Below are 22095 nucleotides of genomic sequence, written 5' to 3' on the forward strand. Positions count from 1 at the left end.
CGAATGATAGCACTTTATTGGCTATGATTCCGTTTATCAGATGTCCACAACGACGCTCCTGTATTTTTGGGCGCACGGAACCGCGCGCAACCAGGGACCAATTTTTCCGGGACGAACATTTCCGGGACTATTTTTTTCCGAAACTCCATCCAACATGCTCTACACATTCTCGCTCCTATAGTTATTCTACCTTCGGTCTGGAAGATGACTGGTTTGGTTCTTTGGATGATTGGTTTTCAACTCATTTCTGTTTGCTCACCGTTTTAGGCATTCAAGAACAACATTATTTCCTCTTATAAGTAGAACTCGGAAATTTACGTGCCAAAACCATGAAAATAGACAGATATTTAGACCCAAAAAAATACCTAAACAGGCAAGAACATGCAAAAACGGACACGTTGTAGCACATGCCAAAACTACTTCTAATGTACGCTTCACGACGCAGACTTTATACTGCGGAACTGTAGCGAATGCTACAGAACCATTCGATGACGCCAGTGCCTGACTGCGACGCTGTGCAGCGTCAATCCTCCTTCCTGCACTGCTAGTTCAAGCTCACTGGGTGTTATCGTTGAACCTCTAACATATATTCAGTTTAATGTTATTTCTTCAGTTTATTTTTACTACTCGTTTTCTCTTGTGTTTACTCGTTTATGTAGCTTAAGGCGCTATGGAGTCGACGGCGTTCCATGTTGATATCCGTTCATCGGCCACATTTTCTCTTACACGTTTTGTCAACCACACTCTACCTCAGGTAGGCGAATTTAATTCACTGTGGTGACGATGAAAGGTCTCGCCGTTGTTGGCCTCACAGAGGTGGGCAACGTCATGACTGACGGCCTTGGGGAATGTGCATCCTGGTCGACTTCTATAGGAACTGTGCCGACATATGATTTGGTCGAAAGACATTTAATCGAAGATCGCAACGGCAGCGGTCGTTTGATCGATTTTTTATTGGTTCACTTGGAGTGTTGAACGCCGGAGTTCTAAATGCCGTTATCCTAAGCAACATTTAACTGCGTGTAACCCGTTTGCTCGTAAACACATTCCTCATGCTAAACCACTTTGTCAAATAATAATTGATTTCAAGTATTAAACATTCTTGGCAAATAAATAAAAAATAAATTAATGACATTTTTCGATTATTTATTCCTGTTGAATGTGGATAAATTTTAACAATGTATTATTGTTTCTGACAATCAACTGACCACTGTATAGGAGAAATAACAGTTTTAGTTTATTTACTTTTCGCCTATGTGCAGGTGAATCTAAATTTAGTTCTTGCAACAGACATGTAACCGAAGAAGCCTTCGAAACCTAGACAAGATAAGCAGGGCAGCAGATCTTTGTACTTTCTCTATTTTTTCGGATAGCCTGCATGTGTAGTGACCCAGATTGCAGATGCATACACTAAACGAGGTTGAACTAAGGTTTTATATGCTGTTAATTTAATATCTTTCGTTGTGCCATGGCGAAATTTCCGTCTTAGCATCCACAGACTTGGAATGGCTTTCGCGCACATATGGCTATCCCGTTTCAGACCGTTCCCTTTAAATATGTCACCAGCAATGAGAAGGGTGCTCAGAAGAAACACAGACTATCGGCTGCTCCCAACCTGGGGCAACTTTCTTCAACATGTGTCCGACTGGTTCGTAAATTACAAACGTCTGCAAGTAACCAGCGGTCTCCCTGCAAAAAAAAAAGAAAAAAAAGAAAAAGAAAATAAAAGAAAAAGAAATAATAATAATAAAAATGAAAAAAAAAGCAGAGTACCCTGATTGCCAGCTCCGTATGCTCGAGTCAAAAGTTACAGAAAAAGAGGTGCGGATGACACAGTGCATGCAGTTTCGAACTCCCTTCGAACAAACGTCTTTCGAACAAACGGCATCGATCAACCGGCTCTCGATCAAACGGTTTTCGACCAAGCGGCGTTCGATCAAACGCCTCCGATCAAACGTCATTAGACCAAACGGCGTTCGACTAAATGGGCGGACACTACGGCGTTCAAACACCAATTGACTCACGATAGATAAAAATAAACTTCCATAAAAATTCGTTCTGACTACATACAAGCAGGACCAAGCTGTTACATAAACTTCAAACTGACACATTAAGCGCCTTGGTAGTCGCCATTCATTCCACCTTTCTCACCCTATGACCTTGTTCCAAATGCGGGAGAGGAAGACCCGGCCTTTGTGGTCTCCCGCCTTTCGGTGCATATGAGCATTCGGATGTTCTGGACGTTTGGTGCTTATGAGCAGGTTCTCCCCTCCTGCTCATTTCCACCAAACGCTCAAAACCACCAACTTTTTTTCGGTGCATATGAGCGTTTGGAGGTTTTGAGCGTTTGGAGGTTATGAGCATTTGGTGCTTATGAGCTACTACCATTTTTCTTTCCTTCCCCTTCCCTTTTTGTTTGGAATAGCAAGCCGACCCTCGTCTGGCTGACCTTTCCTTTCTTTTTCTTAATAAACATATCCCCCCCCCCCGCATTTCCGCTTTTTCTGTGCCTTACGCTAACAATATCGCCCGTCGCGATCTCTGCTCCAGTGGCCGACACGTGCAAAGCTAAAGCAAGGGCAACCATGCATATGCACACGACATCCGGTAGTATAGTCGATATGCGGAGGAGGACGTTCACCCTTTCCGCGTTAAGTGACTTCCTCCCTCTAAGGAGCAACGGCTGCTCGAGAGAGAGAGAAAGAGAGAGAGAGAAGCCCCCGTCGACTTTTGAGAACTCGGTGGCGCGTGACGGTGGACTCGAGTACTGCCTAAAAGAAGAAGAAAGAAAGTACTTGGGAATGTGGTAGTGTAACGGGATGATCATCCATGAGACAAAAAAAAAAAAAAAAAAAAAAACAATTGTTTGGGGAGATAAAAATTATTAAAGCGATCGAAAATCGTGCGGATATTTTGATTTTTTTGTTCAAATATCCTCAATACATTTTTTTTATTGCGCGTTAGCGCCGCGAAGCAAGTGTGGCTATGAGCGGCGTACAGATGTGGACAGACGGAGAGAGGACAGCAGGAAGGAGTGGGGGACAGAGGGATTAGTATGCGTCCTGGGCCGACTTCAGGGGGAACTGTGCCGACATTCGTCTGGAAAGTCTTCGGAAAACCCAGGGAAAACCTCAGACAGCACAGCCGGCGGTAGGATTCGAACCCACCACCTCCCAGTCTACAGCACGACCGTGGTAACCACCAATGAGCGGACGCCTTAGCCCACTCGGCCATGCCGCTGGTATCCTCAATACAAAAAGCAACACTGAAGCTTCCTCAGTTAAATATATATACAAGCTTTCGCGTGGTGGACCACGCTTCCTCAGGTACAAGGTGTGAAGTTCCTCAAGTGTGAAGTTCCTGTGAGGTTCCTCAGGTACAAGGTGTGTGCACGTGACTTCCCCTGTTTCACCGAGATTCTGCTTTCGAATACCCTCGGCGAGAAATAGCGGGAATCATTTTCGATAGCCTGGTCGAGTGGATCCAGTAACTGCACGCTGGTGGCTCCAGGTAAACGGTGAGAGTGGTGGTGAGTACAAGCATTCCAAAGGGGTCAACGGAAGTCGGTACTCAGTCGGTAACGAGAGGCGGAGCCTATTTTGTGCCGTACATAATGGCACAAAATAGGCTCCGCCTCTCGTTTTCAACAAATCAGGGGCGAGAACGTTGTCATTCGGGATGATGGTTGGCCAGGAGCGTGCCATGTGGTGAAGTTCATTTTTAAGAGACCTTTCACCATCATTTTTAAGAGTGTACCTGTGGGACTGTTGAAGACACTGAACACATCTTTATTATCCTGTCCACGGTATCAGCAGCACCGACTGGACCTAAAAGCTTCTTTAGCTCGGCTGGATATGGCAGACCCTTGGATGTTGTTAAGGTTCTGGGCCCTTGGTCACCGGACCATCAGTTCCACGCCATGCAGGCGTTTGTGCGATTTTGCGCAGACTCCAAGTTAGTGGACACAGTGTGACTCTCTGTGTGAGTGACTGACTGAGTGTCTCTGTCATTCATTGTTCTTATTGTAGTTAGCCATTTTCGTTTTTCTAAGTGATCTGAAGCAGCCGGCTCTCGTAATGAGTGCTTCTTTCTTCTCTCTTTCAACTCAACTAAAACTCAGACTCTTTTTTTCGGGCAGCGTCACGACTGCTGTAAGATGAGAGGAGGCTATTAGATGGTCTATGGTTCACCAAATCCTAGTCCTAAAGCTATATGAAGATAGATCCCAGGACTTCACCTGGCACATCACAGATGACTCCAAGCCAGCTCGGTCTCACGAAGGAAACTCGTGCATCTCTCCGGGTGTAATTTTGTGTAACCAACAGTATCATTTTCGCCCACCCCATCATCATCCAATGTATGTGTGTGTGTGTGTGTGTGTTGACACCGTAATTTTCTTAATTTCGGCTTGACTACTAAATAAACGTAACATGCGAGCCCGAGATCTTCATGGCGGTCGTATCGACTCCTAAACGCTAGTGCTGGTGCTTTTTATCCCCTACTCTCGGGTTTTTCGTTGAAGACCTATTATGAGACATCTCACTCATTATAATTAAAATACAGTTGTTGTCCTCGCTGTTTTTTTAGTCTATGCAAGATGACCTGTCACATCCCCTTTAACACAACAACAACAACAATAGATGATGACGATGAGATGGGGTGTTTCACCGCGGCGGTGCGGTACCCTACCTCATTGCGCGTGGAACACTATAACAAGTACCTTCGGGTGAAGCAAGAAATCTCATTCATAACAACCTAGTTTTTTTCTTATTTTCCTTCCTTTAAACGGAAGCCCCAACGTTAGACACGCAAACGAACTAAGCTGCACGAGTAAACGATATGCAACAACAAGCACAAATTTCAATTGGAGCAACACGCGCCGTGTGCGCACACATAATGTGTGTTCAGGTCACGTGACGTCACTATTGTAGTGGAAAGGCGTTATATCTCCCCGCTTAACTGCACTGCGTGATTGGATTCAATTGAGATCGCGCTTACAACATCTCCTAACTGTAGCAGAAATGGGATCAGACGGGAGGTCTACGCCCGTCCTGCAGAACACTATTATTTATTCTTAAAGCGTGCTACATTCTGCGACAGCTGCTGCTATTACACAAATTGGACTCGCGCGAAATATTATTCGGAGTTTAGGAGCATATAGCGCCTTCGGGGTAACCACAAGGTCGATTGCGGAGTTGGCCTTTGTTTTGTAAGCGACACGGCGTGGAAATATGCATAGCTGCTTGCAACAATCAATGCCTTTCGACAGGCAGAAAGCCACAGAGAAAGAATTTAAGGCAGAAATACTGTTCCCCTTTCACGTGATCAGGATGACGCAGTCTAAAAGCGATTTTACACTAAAACGGTAACTAAGTTATAGTTATAGCTCGTGGGAATATAACTGAGCTTAAGTTACAGCTACCTTTTAAATATAACTGGATATAACTATAGCGTTAGTTATTTTACAATTACTTTTTAAGAAACGAAATAATCTGAGTACATGTAACATTAGCATTAGATGTACTTCTAGCGTGTGCACTGTCCAATCGCAAATACGTCACTTGTCTGTGGAGAAGTATGTGTGTGTGTGTGTATAATTTAGTTACATTTTAGTTACTTTCAGCGAAATTCGTAATTACTTACACTTAGAAGTCACTTTCGTAAAAAAGTGACCAGTTACTGGAACAAGTAACTAGTTCAACAAACATGTTACTTGTAATTCAGTTACTATCCAAAACTGAATTTTTGTACAAAATTGGCCAAAAATACCGTTTTTAAGTCCAGGGGTATAATGATGCAGGAGACTCCTATCGATAATATATCTGGAAGGCGGCGATAAAACGATGCCGAGCAAATTGCGCAGCGATGCGAGCGATTACTTAAATGTTCGCTACAAATGAGCTATACCGTCATCGATCAACATGCAAATTCGAGCTTAACTTGAGCGCCCCCTGTCGCCCTTGAAAACATTTGATGCCTCCCAAGGGCCAAACGAGCCCCGCTTGTCTTCGGCAAAAGCGAGAACAATGCAGCTTCGATTTGGAAATTAAAGCTGCACGGATCCACTTTTCTATTTTGTGCAGACGAATGGGAGCGAGGCTAATGAACATACGGGCGAATTGTGCTGCTCTCTAATGAACCCGCTGGTTCTTCGAAAATACTTCACTTATTGCTGTCAAGCCATAAGACGAGTCGGGTCTGCGATTAGAATGTTCGTGATTTTCCCAAACTTTCTGTCTCTCTTCTAGCTTTATTCGTTAAACTGCAGAAAATAGAGTCAGAAAACAAAAATAAGCGGCGCAGTGCTCAACAATTTTGCGCGCGAATGGCATATCATCAATCATTATTGCGAGGGCAATTTTTTTAGTTCTTTTTTGTTGTTGTTCTTTTTGTTCTTGAATGCCATTAATGCAGCACTCCAAGAGAGCACGAGACCACGACACATACTGATTATTATTATTATTATTATTCTCTTTTTTATACCCTCTGCGGCTGCTCAATAAATTCACGATTGTTTCGCTCTTCTTCGAAAGTGCAGCAAAGATTACAGCACCGAAATTCCGCAATCAAACGTGCGTGTGATTTATAAGACGGGCATCGGGACATAGATAAAAAATTACACTTTGAAGGAAATCACAAAAAGACAACATTGGAGTGGTAGTAACGTACCGACACTACAACTAATAATATACTGAGATCTGACTGCAAAGAAAGAGAACAGACATTGCCATTGATTTCGTTTCCTGCATATCGCGTACTACGCGGCGCATATTTCCGATAGGATATTCACCAGTCTACCCAAGAAACAATCCAAGCTAGTGCCTGCGTAAGATGCGGCATGCCAGAGGTATCGGGAAAGATGTTTATCTGATATTGTTGATGAATCAGTCCTATAGGAAGTTTCCATTCTGAGGCGCCGTGAGGAATGCAAAACAATCTGCGTTGTCCCTTAGATATCGTGTTGCTTGTGGTGGTGCAGATGGAAATCCGAGGTGTATTTCCATAATGAGAATCACTGGAGCAAATGAGACACGGACAACATGAAGAAGACAAACAACTGCTCCTTCTTCATGTGCTCCTCCCCTGCTATTTTAGTATTTTAGATTTGATTGTCTGCGTTGTATCGGGCACTGTGCACCACTTATGAGGCGAAAGCTGTTGGTGCGCACATATTAAATAATAATAATAATAGTAATACATAGTAATAAGTCCGTGCCACTTTCGCTTCAGTGCAACTCAATATCAGAGCGCGAATTTTCAGACAAATGCGTGTTTTTTTTATCGGTATGGTTTCGCACCTGGATTATGAAAAAAAAATGAAAAAAAAGCTTTTGGCCGTAGTTTTGGGGTCGATTAGAAGGTGCATATAAATGCATGTTTGGCACGTTATGGCATATTTCGAATGAAAATGCATGCATAGTGCATATTTAGTCATATTTTCGTACGCCGAGGTGCGAGAGCTTTCGCCTTCATAAGTTTTGCTGGTTTCGGGAAGGCTTTGGGTCCTGTTTTGCAAAAAAAAAAAAAAAAAAGAAACAAATGAAATATTTTCGATATTTCGGAGGAGTGTGGTGCTGAGCCTCCACCTTACAACTCGGCGCTCAAGGCTCGCGGCCTCGCCTGGCGTCGGAGCACGTTCCTAGCGCGCGTGTGATCAATGAGGCGTACTTCGCCACTTTCTTTACCGTTATATGGAGGCGGACGGCGTTCGCATTTTAACTTGTAGCGCTGTGCCGAAGAAAGCAAAGTCTTCGGCTGCATGGTTTATATTTCCTGCACAAGTCTTCCATTACCATTCCTTACCATTATTTTACCCTGCGATCCCGCCCAACACGCTCAAAGTTTGTCAAATATGCATTCGACGCATTCCTGTCATACCAAGAACAAGGAAAAACTTTGTAAAACAGAGGAAGAACAATCTCTGTTCGAAATATCGGCGACTCTCGTCCTGAGGCAATTCCCTTCATACTTCCTTACCGTTCGCTGGATTTCTACCCGTCTACTATTGTATATATTCAGGTTTTTTACTGCATAGTTCGAATATTTTTAGTGCATAGTTGCATGCATATTTGGAATATTTTTAGCGCATATTTATCAGCGCTCTACTCATTATGCAGCTTTACTGACCAGCCAAAGTCCCTGTATTAAAAAGTGTATGTATTTCCTTCGATTCTTTCTTACTTTTCTTTCTTTTTATTTTCACCATATTACAATTGACAATTGACAAAAGAAAAATGTGTGGTCCCTTAGCTGATGCTATAGCTGATTCTCTTTGGAGGTGGCGAATTTTCGCCACGGCTCTGTTTCGGATCCGCAAAACCGGGCCAAGGTATAGGATATGCGATGAGTTTCTCCGGACGGGCATCCGCAGAAAAAAATGACGGATATATGAAGAGCACCACAGCCCGTTAAAATAAAGGACAGCATACAGACGAGAAATTCTCTGGTGTAATCCAACCTCAGCAGGGAAGAGGTATTGCTGCCACGACTGCGAGATAAGTGGGCTCTTGCCATTTCAATTCAATTCAACTCACTCTTGTCGAGTTTAGTGTGGATATTGCGTTGGCTATAGTGGAAAGCGTAGCACCTACTAGACCCTCGGTTTTGGAGAGGGGGAGTCTTTCTTTGTTGGACCGCGTAGTGGGGGGAAGGGAGAGAGGGATATCCAATGTATAAACTGACGTTTGAGCCCCCCCCCCCCCTCCCTTTGGATCTGCCACTGCTTGGGTTATTTGCCGTGAATTAAAATTAGCCAAAATTAGCTCAGACTAATTCCGATTCACGGAAGGCTGTATCAGAGGTCGTAGATCCAGCAAAGATGAACTCTTTTTAACTCTGCTTAAATTTAGTAAAAAAACAATTCTGGCTAGCTTTTTTCTTTCTTTTTTTTTTCTGCAATATGCAGATTTAGTAGATGCTCGCCGAAGCTTTGTGTCTTTATATCGTGTGAATCTGTCTATCGGAAAAAGAACAGTGAATTCACCGTTCGCTTTGGCAACATCGCAAAGATGCCAAGGCCTATTCAAAATTCAGTGCTTTCTCGAAAGCAGAATCGTAATGTGCGCCCACTATAATACGCGTACCAGAGAATAAAGGGCGTGATGACACGTCTTCTGCACCCTCAGAAGTGGGTGAGGTGCTGGTCTTGTCACCCACTGATAGAACTAACCCAGTTGTCTAGCCAGCATTTATTATTTTCACTGGGGAGGATGCTACGCGCCCCCCTACGTTATCCACCTTCGCACATTTTGGCGAAATCGCGGGCAGGTGGAGCAACACTCGACTCGGAGTAGGTGGAAGGAAAACGCCGTCGTCTGTTAGAAACCATCTGGGCTTTACCGTGTATTCACACGAGCGACGTTCCCCCAGACGCGGAAGATGTGAAAAGCGTCATAGCTTTCTGCTGTCACGTGAGCGCGGGCGCTCAGCAGACGACAGGAAAACACGCTGACTGTGTCGTCTGCTAAGTGTCGTCTGCTAAATGCGCAGTATTCGCCACTCCCGATATTTCGCACCGTGTGAATGCTCAACGTAACACGCAACGGAACTTCGGCTCTGTGAGCAGCGTTTTCGCTTTTTCTCCCACTAGAATATTCCGTGAGGATGTCCCTCGTGTGAACACACGGTTACGCGAACTTTGAATGACACTCGGAAGAACACAGCACGTCTTGGGCTGCGGGTTGGGTGGATGCCAAACTGCAACGCGCGGTGACGTCATCAGGAGTGGTATGGCAGAACGCAGACGACATTCCGGTTACACGCTTGGCAAACGAGAATGGCAGAGCGTGGGGTCATAGGTCAGTTGTAGAGCGTTCAACAGCGGATCGAGAGGTCCGTGGCCCCCTAATTTAAAGTTTTCAACACTTTGTTGACGCGTTTGACGGCTTTCTTCCTCTTTTCCGCGTTATCACCGCAAAACAACTCTAGCTATCTTATATAGGTGCCGGAGAGTCACTATCGCTTTGATATGAACTCTAGGATGCATATTTTTTGCTTAAAATAGTATCGATTAATTACAGTTACAAGATTAACTTATTGAGAAATTGCCCAAATCCGTACGACGCGTTGCACGGAGAATCATATCGATGTTTTTTTTTCTTCTTCTTTTTAAATTTTTATTTATAATTTAAGCAAGTACGGCATGCTTATGGACCCATTGCCGATTGCTAATATCGGGTTCGGAAATATCGTATATAACAGGCATCATCTTGTAACAAGGCCAAAGGAATATTACGTATAAAGTCTGCAAAATATCTTTTTATTATTATTATTATTCTGATACATTTACTCAAAATAACAGGAATAACACAAAATAAGACGAAGAACAAAGCAGGTAATAATGATTAGGAACAGGAATTATTAATCAATGTTAGTCATTACGTCTGTTAGAGGTCACTGGTGTAAACTACAAAGCATACATTGTTGTCGTTTTGGATGAATTACTGGACCAAATCACAATCTTAGTATCATTTACGTGTCATCGTTGCCAGTCATTCGTTACCGCTAATAATAAAGGCAGAGTCCGCGAGTCATATCCGTTACGTATCAATTAATCGAGTGCGAAATCGCAGTGGGGGTATAGCTCAGTGGTAGAGCATTCGACTGCAGATCGAGAGGTCCCCGGTTCAAATCCGGGTGCCCCCTCACTTGATTTTTTGATAATGATGAATAGAAGATGGGAAACAAGCGAATTCGTGGCATAAGTATTCTCACTATGAATTAAAATTTTGTTGACAAAGACTTGGTCCACAAATTGAATTTGTTTCGGATGCTGCTACAGCGTAACACCGTGGGGGTATAGCTCAGTGGTAGAGCATTCGACTGCAGATCGAGAGGTCCCCGGTTCAAATCCGGGTGCCCCCTCACCGACATTTTTGTTTACGAAAGCTTGGTCCACCGAACGAAATTTTGGGGGAGCACTGCTAGAGCATTCGAGTGCACGTACAAATATTTGAGCATTCGGCTGCTATATTACGATTGACACTACACTGTCGTTTCAATTAGATTAAATATAAAATATGGACATTGTGACTAACGGATCAAAAGGTATCTCGGTTCAAATTCGGGTACCCATTGTTTCATTAGACGCCAATGTTAAAATTAAGGCTAAATAGCAATTTGTAAGCTCGTCCGTTTGTGTCTCTCCATACCACCACAGCTAGGCTAGTATTTTATTTTTATTTACTTATTTTCGAACGCAAAAGGTAGTCGCCCTTTGGCGCTAACGAATGGGCTTCTACAGCTGAATGAGTTGTCAGCTGCAGAGCAGCTGGGCCATTTTCTCGCTGCTCGTTAGTGGCACGAGCAACCACTAACGGAGGAAATTTTCGTTGGCGTAGAAAGTATGGCAAGGCGCACACAGCACAAGACTTGTTTCTGTCACGTGTACGTAAAATTTTCCGTTCTTGCAATTTTCAAATTTTGCACAACACACACTGAAGCTCTAAAGAATGCACGCGTTCGTAATGTTTTATTCAACTTTCGGGCGCTCCACGGTTAAGTCCACTGCTGAGATCGCACGTCAATAATAGTGCCTTCTTAACAATTAATATTTTACATTATTATCCGCGTTGAGTTTCGGAGCTGAGCAGATTTCTGTACTTAAGTATCAGATTTACTCCGCAAATTACGTGTGGTATATTTTTTCTTCCTTTACTGATATGCCACTTAGTAATAGCGTCATATCTGTTCAATAACATCTTTAATAACATTCTTTTATACAGTCGCTCGAATGCAACAACAATACTTTGTGTTTTTAGAATGGTATATAGTACCTTGTGAATAACAACTGTAGATTTGTTCATATATTCCCAGGGTTTGAATGTGGCCACAAGTTATAGCCCAGATCTGTTGACCAAAATGGAAAGTATGATTGTCAAGTCGCACCTGCAAACGAGGAAAGCGCCGAACTAACATTAGAGACGATCCACTAGTCTCAGTAAGATTCTTATCGATGTCGCTAATGCACGAGCGAAGTCTTTCACAAATAAGTTAGCTGTGGAATAAACCTCTAGCACGTTGTATAGTCTAATGTAAAGCTGTGAAGCAACCCACACTATATGTTGTGTACGAGATATATGTATGCTATGGCGATGGGTATCCGAAATTTCATTTGACAAAACTCTGTAATGTCCTATAGATGAACAAGAAATATGAAACATAAGAGTTTTGGCTTCGGAATGACGCAAGCAATATAAAGTAGGGCTTGTACAATATACTCAAAAAGTATTTAACTTATACAAGAGTTGTACTGCACTTATACTGTACAATATACTAACTTATGCTCGTAACTTATACTAGAGTTGTAGCGCATACCTTAGTTGAGTACTACACACTCATCCTTGCAAACCATTTGAGTAGAATACAAAGGACTCACAAAAGTATCTTGTTACTTTCTAGATGTTGTCGAGTTACAATTTGTGAAATTTACTCTCAAACAAATAATAACAAATTGGAGATAAAGATATACTCGTGCAGACACTCCTCTTTTCCTGCGATTCTTGGAGAAGTCTCTCCTCCTCATTGTACATATGTAAGTGGCATAGAAAAAAAGAAGATGAAGAAGAAAGAAAAAAAAAGAGAGAGAAGAAAACGAAGTATCTTCTTAGAAGTAGGAAATAAGTTTCGAGTTAGTGTCAAGAACTATGTAAGATACTAAATACTCACTTTTAAAAGTATTTGTAAGATACCGAGTTACTCCCAAAAGTATTTAATATTGAGTACCTTGAGTGGAGTATTGAAGGTACGCTATATACAAGTCTGTAGGAGGTACATCTGTTGCAGTTGTGTCACAGGGGTGTCCCACCCACGTCTTTACACTTTTATTTTTCTGCGTCCGCGATTTTACGCATTGTAACGAATTGTGGAACAGAATTTTTGTTTAATTTTTGGTTTTCGCGTCAAGCATACCTCGTGAAGTTTTTAATTTCCTATTACAATTGCAACGGTACAACCTGCAACGCAATTCACCGATATTCACCGCCAAATCCACTATAGAGGACGCCACCTTACTGATAGGCATCTCCCGCTTAATCACTCCGCCAATCGCGTCACCTCGACTCTTTCCTTACTATTTTATTTGTCACATTTTCTCAAAACCTGGCACGCAAAGCAAGTTCTTTTTTTTTTTTTTTAAGTTATCCGTTCCGTATTCCACGTGAGCGAAGACGGGGAAGTGTTTTCGCAGCATTGACATTCCTTTCATGTGTCGCATGCGAATTGTAGCGCAAACAGGTCAGATGGGAGACGCCAGGCACGGAGTGGGCACGCCGATACACCCGTATTTTATTTCTCCATTTGAGGGAAGACACTGCATTGAAGAAAATGTCCGAGAGAGAATGACACCAATAATAAAAAGCTCTTCTTTCAGGGGGAACATTATACGCACTTTATGCTTCCTTATTTGTGTTTTTTTTAAAGTGCGCATTAAAAGAGGAATTTTCCTCTGTGCGCCTATTTTATGAGTTATTCCGCGTATTGTCTCTTGCACACTCTTAAAAATGAACTTCACCCCATAGCACGCTCCTAGCCAACCATCATGTCGAATGATATCGTTATCTGCCCTGATTTGTTGAAAACGGGAGGCGTACGCCTTTTTGTGACAATTATGAACAGCATAAGTGTCACAAAAAAGGCGTACGCCTCCCGTTTTCAACAAATCAGGGCAGATAACGATATCATTCGAGATGATGGTTGGCTAGGAGCGTGCTATGCGGTGAAGTTCATTTTTAAGAGTGCATCTGAAAGACTCTGAGACTGACCATAGTTCACGTGGCTCTGTGATTACTTTTGTGATTCATCAGTGCCTCGAGCACATCACGTGGACATCAGGCTTTAATGTCGCAATTGCAATGTGCTCCCTAAAATCAATAATTAAAAAGTTGATGAAAATATCGCAGTTAAGTTAGTCCCCTAATTGAGACAAAATACGGTTTCCTAGTAGCATGCCCCGTCGAGTAATCCAATGACAAGAGTAAAAGCGTCCTAAGGCAACTCCCCATTTTATGAAAATTTGCTGCAGATAAAAAGAAACCCCCCTATATAAGAAGCACCCGCGTCATCGGAATCAAAAGGTCAGAACCTGTCTGATGCCCTTTTCTGGCAATAAAAATGTAGAATACGAGTCTGAAGATGTCGTGGTGCCCCAAATTAAACCGCAGGAATTCAAATACCGACGAAATAAAACACTGGGAATAACTAGTTTTGCTTTCGTGGGTAAAATATAGTGGGAAACTGAACACTCTTAGAATGTCACGTAAATGTAAAAACTAAAAACAAATTTGCCGCATATACCAATCAAGAAACGACTTCCTTTGTGTCAGTTTTCATTTCCCCTTCTCTCTCTCTATGTGTGTGTGCGGTAGGAGAAGAGAGAGGGGACGTATATACCCGCATACCGGAATCGTGGACTTATCGTAATCGAAGAAGAGCAGAAGGTTGGGTCAACAAAGACAACCACCAGGGATCTGGGTGTATAATTAAGCTCAAAGCTCCTCCATATGTCGATAGAACGGGCACAACCCACGTGATTACTTCTTCCGCATTGTGTACACAGGTTTTCGTGCCAATCATTTTTTTGTACCTCGTCGCGTTTCTAGCCCAGTTCAGCGGAAGGAAAGTTTATAGTACAGCGCAGGAAACCTATTGAGATGCGAGGAATAAACCCAACTTTCTCCGCGTGAAAAACGATCCATGCAACATAAACACTCTCCGTTCCAAAGAAGAACGAGGGAGAGAGAGATATGAAACAGCGATCGGAAGTACACTATATAAAGTAGACAATTTCCTTTTGACGAAAAAAAAAAGTTCGACCTGAATTGAAAAAAAAAAAAAAATTATTGAAAGACTCATTTTCCCTGTTCCGTGAAAGAAGAAGGGAAATCGGTCCACGTTCACCATTTCCCAGCTACTGTCACTATACGTGTGTGAAATTGGTGAAGGGAGGGTGAGGTGGGAAATAAAGATATTACGTCTACCTGGTCATGTTTCTTAAAAAGTAAGCGGTTGAACGTAATCAACTGTAAAAGTGGAACTATAAAACGGGCGACACCTAAGGCTTTGATGTTCCGTTTTAGGTACTCGAAAAAAAGTTTCTAAGATTTGTAATATAAATGTAAAATTTCACTTTTTTTTTACTTTCATTTGCTGTTTCATGTTTCTGTTTGCTTCTCTTCCCTGCTGTTTTTTTTTTTCCTTCTCTTTTATTTCCGTCCACGAGGTGAACGCCGATAACGGTCACTGTGTCCGCGTTCGTACAGTATCCATGATCCGCATCGCGCGTATATCCGCGCACCCGCAAAACATCGCATTCGTAAGAAAGGACCACAGGACGAAAATGTCGCACGATAAACGTTTTTTTAATATTCTTACATTCCTTTTTTCCATTCTGTGTTAGCTGTATGAGCGGCGTACGGACGTAGAGGACAGCAGGGAGGAGTGGGGGGACAGGGGGGGCTAGTATGCGTCTCTTGGGTCGACTTCGAGGGGAACTATGCCGACATTCGCCTGAAAGGTCCGCCGGAAAACTCGGGGAAAACCTCAGACGTCCGAATCCACGTCACCTGCCAAGTCTTGACGGGGCAGGCGATCACATCCAAACCACTGCTGTATCTGTGCGCTCGCGCTGATTTGTTATCAAGACTTTATCCGCGGGGATTTCAACCCGTCCTATTCGAATCCATTGTAACTGGCCCCGTCATTCTTGGAACCTCTCTTGCTCAGTGGTTTGCTCGCATTGTATTTTTTTATGGGAATAAAAGAGTGATTGATTGATTTTACATATTTGCAGCAACTATACAATGCGGTTGACAGATAAATTACGTACAATGTCTCGGTCTCTGTTTTTTTTTTTTTTTTTTGTCAGCTGATGCTTGTGCTTGGAAAGGAGGGGACCCAGAGACAGAAACAAAGCGAGGAAGAAGTAATAACAGAGGGCGACTTAAAAAAAAAATAAAATAAAGTATCGACCAAATAGGGTACTATATAAAGCTTCTTGGGGATCAATGCGTGCCTATCAATGGAGAAATGTCAACAGAGCGTTTTGGTTTTCGGGTTAGAAACAAATCGCGCAGAATGATCATGGAACTTGGGAGAACGAACAAATGCTCCTCGATTTTCCTGTCCAGCGGACAATCGCAGGAACTTCTTTCTACTTCTTCTATTTTTTTTCTTCTCTATTCTTAGCGAGATCTAAACGGCCTATTGTGTGAAGGTAAGCAAAACTATCGTAATATAAGTGGTGAAAGAACGCCTTTGCGGGCTTGCGGTGAGGGAGTATTACGTAAGAGACTGGGCGCAGGAAGTACTATTGCGATTGAAGCTGCCGTTTTCTTTCATGTGCAGAAGGAGAAAGGGAATCGAACTGCAGGAAGTTTCTATTTTATCGCCCGCAGATTGTTGCTGCACGGTTAAAAGAACTTCGCGCGTCTGGATCTCGCCTGTTATGTATCTCTTGTTGCTGGGCGTCTTATCTATATTATCTATGAATATATCTATATTATCTATAAATTAATATCTATACGGCATTTTTTCTACATGCCTTTCACAAATGACGGACTGGGAACTCAGAAGCGGGAGCTATACTTACGCTTTCGGGTTTTACTGGGATAGTTCTTGTTCTTAGGTGAAAAATATCGATCGATTGATTGATTGATTCAACATCGCACCAACTCGCATACACGTATGCATGTTGAAGGTTTTTCATCATGCTGGCAATAGTGTTTTCGTGCTTTTCTGAAGCGTTTCGTATCAGTCGAAATGCCAAAAAGTAATCTAAATTTCAAGTAGAATTTATATTTCCCAGGTGAGTTCGAGGGGTTGGTGATACTACGTGCGGCTGTTCGCGATGCTCTCCGCGAAACTTTGGATAATTTTATCGAGCTGCCTCCAAAGACTTCAAAATATATCCGCGTTGTATAGATGCGGAAGTAATAAACCGCTAAGTAATAAAGAAACATGAAACGCGGATACAAATACTAAAGCGATAAATATAAAATAAGAGAGAAAATGGAGAGCGAGCGGAAAAGTTGAGTTTTAAAATAGCAAGCTTCCAATCCAATCCAATCCGATCCGATCCAATCTTGCAAGACATTCCAAGTACTACATACTCTTAGTACACGCGAATGGCATGCGTATGAAAGGTGAAAGGAAGTAAATTTCACGGATTTTTGAGTCACATTTGTTCGAAGAACAAATATTCAGCGACAGTGGAAAGAGAGAAAGAGAGAGTGAGAGAGAAGTAAAAACTGCCTGTGCATTTTGTTAATTATTCACTCGTTTATTTTCGTACGCAGCCTTTGTCTTTGCCACTAATAAGCTCTTAACAACACCATAGAACACAGAGATAAGCGGCTCATAAGCACTGCTTATCGGAAGACACCTCCGTTACTGCGGTACGCATATCAGTTATCCTTCGCCCAAGAAGAGCCAGCTTGGAAGCGCTACCCAATTGCCCGCATAAAACTGCCATTGTTATTCGGACAAGTCGTCGTCGCGCTGTTTCTTTTAAAATTCTTGCTCGTCGTACACGAACCACGTGACTCGTTGTCACGTCCCGTTTCTCTCCGTTCACAGCGGAGCACGCTCATTGAGCGTCGCCAACCTTGGCGTGAGAATGTAGTTGGGAAAAGAACGTGCGGCAACAACATAACGGTGCGGCCTTCGGATGGGCGCATCCCTGGAGTATAACGAGCCATTACGGGCCATGAATAAAAAGGAAAGAGAGGGAAGCGGCGGCGTGGTTAGCCCATCAAAAGAGAAGTAAGGCTTGGCTTATTATATCCGCATGACGGAAGTTTAAGCACCGCGGAAGGAAGCTCCTGGATGTGATGGGCATCTAACCTTACGTCATTCATACCTGTAAAAAAGGCGTTCTTCTCTGCAGCATTGTCCGCTTCAATCGTAGCAGTGCTGAAGCAAAACGTGGAGCGGACCCAGTCGTTAATTCAACAAATAAACGAACGAGCAAAAGGACAGGAAGGCATAAAAATTGATTTGGGTTTGTCTTCGTTACGTTAAAGAAATCACGCTGAAGGTTCCGTTTCATTTCGTTTCATCTGTTATTTTATTTTGAAGTTCTAGTCGTTGTCTTCGTAAAGACAGGAAGAAATCCCACTGAGCACGTTCTATTATGCCTTTGAGTTGAGTTTGAGTTTGAGTTTGATTATAGAAAAAAAAACGGAAGATATTGAATTCGTCACAGACGAATTCTGCTACTCCCTCAAAGGAAATGAAATGAATGAAAGGAGAAAGAAAACTGCAAAACTGCCTTTGAGTTCTGTAACTGCTTATGCCGTGAAAACATGAGGAATTTGTTTCCGTATATCAGTCTTGACGTGCAATACCATCAAGGTTGTTCTCGTTAGGAACATCAGACATGATGGTTATCAATATCACTTACAGCGAACTTTGCTGCAGTGTGGCGGGAATTAAAAGGTGATGCACCCATGAAAGTTCAACATGCGCTCGTACTGTCTGGTCCTGTAAAGCTGGTTTCCCCGATGAACAAATAATATTACATCCACGATGCGTTCCGAAAATAACGTGCGTCTCACTCTAAAGTTTGATAGACAGGGTCGACTATAGAAATGCAACAATTTCGTAACTCTTTCCTATTCAGCACACATGTTTTGTGCGCTTCTAGCAGAACACGGAATAAAGTGGATGGTAGTTTTAGAAACAGACGATCTCACGGTGCGAAAGTCGTCTGCGATGCGCGTTTGCAGACGACAGAAGAGGAGAAACGGAAGTTTGGAATAGCAGACGAAGTTCGCGGTGCGTTTCCCACAAGACCTTCACCTTTATGCGGCGCGTAATGTTGCAGAAGAAGCGAAAGCGCTAGAGGGGAAGGGTTGCTTATGAATATTCCATCGCAACCGTTAGTCAGCCTTGAATCAGCCGATGAGAGAACAACACCTCAAGAGCAAGCAAGCGAGCAAGCAGAGACACACTGGCATGTGTGCCAATTAGGTGCCATCAATTAAAAAACGACGCATTAATTCCGTGAGGTGGAAAATAGGGGAGGGACTCTAACGAGGAGCAATGAAAGTATGATTCGAACATCAGCGATGCGCTACCACAATTACCACGTGTTAAAGTTATTGTCGACTTATTTATGCTAAACTGCCGAGCCATGAGGCTAATACGAATTTCTTTGCCTTCCATAGCTGTATCCCTTAATACCTTTTTCCACTATACGGTAAGCCTATTGGAACTTCGTGATATCCCCTGCTTTACAACTAGATAACGTCAATTTAAAGAATTAAAATACCCATATCTTCTTCCGGCTCAGACAAAGTGATCCCCCGGAGACCGAGATCCATTAGCCATTGAGTCAAAGCAAGGAACGCAACTGACAGCCCTCTTCTGAACGTGTACATGTGGATACGCGATGCTTAGACGCCAATTCCAGAGGGAGGTATACTTTCACTCAAGATACCCGAAGAGGACATGCTGTTACGCAATGTCCAAAGAGCGACACGCGTTACGTATTAGCCACACACGCGCCGAACTCTTTAACGGAGTCTGATATAGCGGGAGTTTAAATCCTATATCACCGAGTAAGTTAAAGGTGTCTGGAAAGTTTTCTGCGCGCGACAGCTGAAAGATGTTTCTAGTTCATTGAAATAACTCAAGAACGTGCCGTCTGGGAGCGCTGTGTGCTTTTCAACTTGGGTGCAGTAGGACGTCGAAATTGAGAGGTAGAATTTAGAAGCTGTAGGGCGTTCTCTTATTATTATTACTATTATTATTATTATTTTCGAAACGTTTTCGCCCCTTTATATTATTCCTTGTTTTCCGCTTGTCACCTGTTTATTTATTTATTTAAAACCTCCCCGGCTTGGGCCAAAGTTTTGGCTCGTTACACAATAAGTAAATAAAGCTCTCGACACTGGGACAAAATGTGTCGAATATTGTACTTGTCGCGTTTTCATTTTCGCTCCAGATGTATTAGTAGATATTTGAACCACAGGCTTTACTCACAGGACGAGTTTGTGAAGGGTTAATAATATAGAACAGTTTCCTGTAGACGTATGTTGAAAGGATGAAAATGCATCGGTTATTTGTAACTGTCTTCCTAAACACACCAACGTACTTTAATATCGGCAGCAAGTTATTTCATTAACGTGAAAACGACGTGCACGCGGTGAACTTGAACGAACCGGGGGACCGCTATTAAGAAACAAAATAGAAGCCCTATCCCGCGCTAAAAGAAAACGCGAAGTAAAAGTTTTTTAAGAGACTTACCCCTTGAGAAGCACAATAATTCCAAGCAGACGACACCACAAGCCACTCGGTATCCTCGTCGCCTGGGCGTCACACAAACCAAAAAGTTACGTCTGCTTTAAATCTCGTCTGCATCGTTCGTCTGCTCGTGTGTGTTCCTCGGTCGTCTGCGAAAAAAGCGTTGCCCTCTCCAACATGGCGGTCAAAAAAGGGGAGGAAGTGCGATGCCGGAGTGCTTACGCTTACTTTGCCTCCTCTCTTACCGTATGCAGGGAATTTCGGAACCGGTTTTTTCTCTGCTCCTCACCTCTGTCTTTTGTTGAAGCAAGGGGCGAGCGTGAGTTCTACAGGTGAGCGATTTTGTTTTTGTTTTTTAAAGTTCTCCGCAGGGCGACTCCTGTACGGCCTGTACGTGGATGTAACGTGAGCGGCCATGTTGGCTCGTGTGTGTGCGCGTGCGCTTCAGTGTTTGTAGTTCTATTGAAGTCTGAACTTTACCGATATTTTCCGAGGAAACGATAGTTCCATGCAACTGGAGTCGTGTTGCCTTTGAAGGTCCGTGGTTGCGTGCCGATCCAGCCATGTAAGTAAATGCGGGTCAGCCCTTACTTGCTTTTGGAGAGCGGTTTTTGAGTGAATCCTTGGGTGAATTTTTGTAACCTGGCAACATTGGGTGTAGCCAATGGAGCGAGAACTCGAGCGTGCGCAGTGAGGATGCGTGTACTGTGCTTTTTTTTTTTTTTCAAACATGGCCGCGTTCGTCATTCAGTGACGCATGTTGCGAATTCGGATATGATAATATGCACTGTCCATGGATGTAACATGGTCACATGCACGGTGCTTGCGTGCACTATCAATGAATTCAAAATGCTCATACAAGTCACACGCGCAGTAAAATCAACATATTCAAAAATATTTAATCTACAGACCTACTGGTATGACGTTGCTCACAATCATGTAGTTGACTGAAGACGTCAAGGCACGGATTATCATTATCTAAAATATTATAGTGGGCTGTCTACGAATTCAACGCGCTAAAAAGATGACGTGCAGCGTCAAATAAATTCAACGCAGTTTCGGAGATTATGTGCACTGTCCATAAATTCAGTGAAGATGATATTACATGCGACAGTTGACGTTTCCTCAAAAACTGACCCCGTATGTGCTGACACACGACGTGGATATATATATATATATATATAGTTTCCATTGTGATACTTTGTGATAGCTGACAGTGTCCAGTGGCGAATTTCGCTGGTCGTTTGCAGTGCAGTGCAGTGTAGTGTAATGTGCCGGGGTCGTGGGTTGAGTGTAAAAACCAATGAAGAGTGAACGGAAGGACCAATGAAACGCGACGCGTGTTGCACTGAAGCGACCAGTGTGACATGCACATCACTCGAGCCAGTGTAAGATTTTCCGCACTGACGAGAATTGGAAATCGCCTTTAAGTATACTGTGGTTCTGGTACGGTGTTTGATTGCTTGGTAGGTGCTCGGTAGTGTTAGCAATGAATATGCCTTCATAAGACGCAACTGCAGAAAATGGGCGCTGAATGCGAGCATATATTACAGGAAAAAGAAAAAAAGAGGCAGATAATAGTTCTTAAAATATATCCCTTCTGGTGAGGTGAAACGTAGGTTGTGATGTTGCCATTGATGGCATGGAGGCCCACCCACAGCATCAACAACCTAAGTATGCGACCTTGAAACAAATTACGTAAACAGCAGCATCCTCCATTTTTCTCTCATCCGCCCACGCATCATTTTACATCGTCACGTAATAAGGGCTCTTCCATCGCCGTCTAACTTGACAAAATTCCTTCAAAATTGTTTTCCTCAAACCGCTGCCGTTACACTTGATGGCATGTATTTC

At 43.0% G+C, this 22095-nt stretch overlaps 2 protein-coding genes and 2 non-coding genes across 8 annotated transcripts in view; 3 read left to right on the forward strand and 1 right to left on the reverse strand.

The window, feature by feature from the left end:
* The window catches only part of LOC135390633 (ATP-binding cassette sub-family G member 8-like), an 85052-nt gene that overhangs the window by 35078 nt on the left and 27879 nt on the right, over positions 1–22095 (reverse strand). Inside the window, exons 1-2 of one of the 4 annotated variants that reach the window (XM_064620408.1) lie at positions 20487–20621; positions 20245–20390 (exon numbers count right to left, since the gene is read on the reverse strand). The exons of 2 other annotated variants lie outside the window; for them this stretch is intronic. The gene's annotated coding sequence lies outside the window, so the exon portion shown is untranslated. Of the gene's footprint in view, positions 1–20244; positions 20622–22095 lie in introns of those variants that run through there. One more of the 4 variants, XM_064620406.1, reaches the window with a different exon arrangement.
* Positions 10573–10644, forward strand: Trnac-gca (transfer RNA cysteine (anticodon GCA)). The gene has a single exon. It is a non-coding gene; the product is annotated as a tRNA-Cys (tRNA).
* Positions 10792–10863, forward strand: Trnac-gca (transfer RNA cysteine (anticodon GCA)). The gene has a single exon. It is a non-coding gene; the product is annotated as a tRNA-Cys (tRNA).
* Positions 20506–22095, forward strand: part of LOC135390634 (ATP-binding cassette sub-family G member 5-like) — a 59694-nt gene continuing 58104 nt past the window's right edge. Inside the window, exon 1 of one of the 2 annotated variants that reach the window (XM_064620412.1) lies at positions 20506–20573. The gene's annotated coding sequence lies outside the window, so the exon portion shown is untranslated. Of the gene's footprint in view, positions 20574–20616; positions 20807–22095 lie in introns of those variants that run through there. The other variant, XM_064620411.1, reaches the window with a different exon arrangement.

Source organism: Ornithodoros turicata, chromosome 4 (assembly GCF_037126465.1).
Source record: "Ornithodoros turicata isolate Travis chromosome 4, ASM3712646v1, whole genome shotgun sequence".
Lineage (NCBI taxonomy): Eukaryota > Metazoa > Arthropoda > Arachnida > Ixodida > Argasidae > Ornithodoros > Ornithodoros turicata.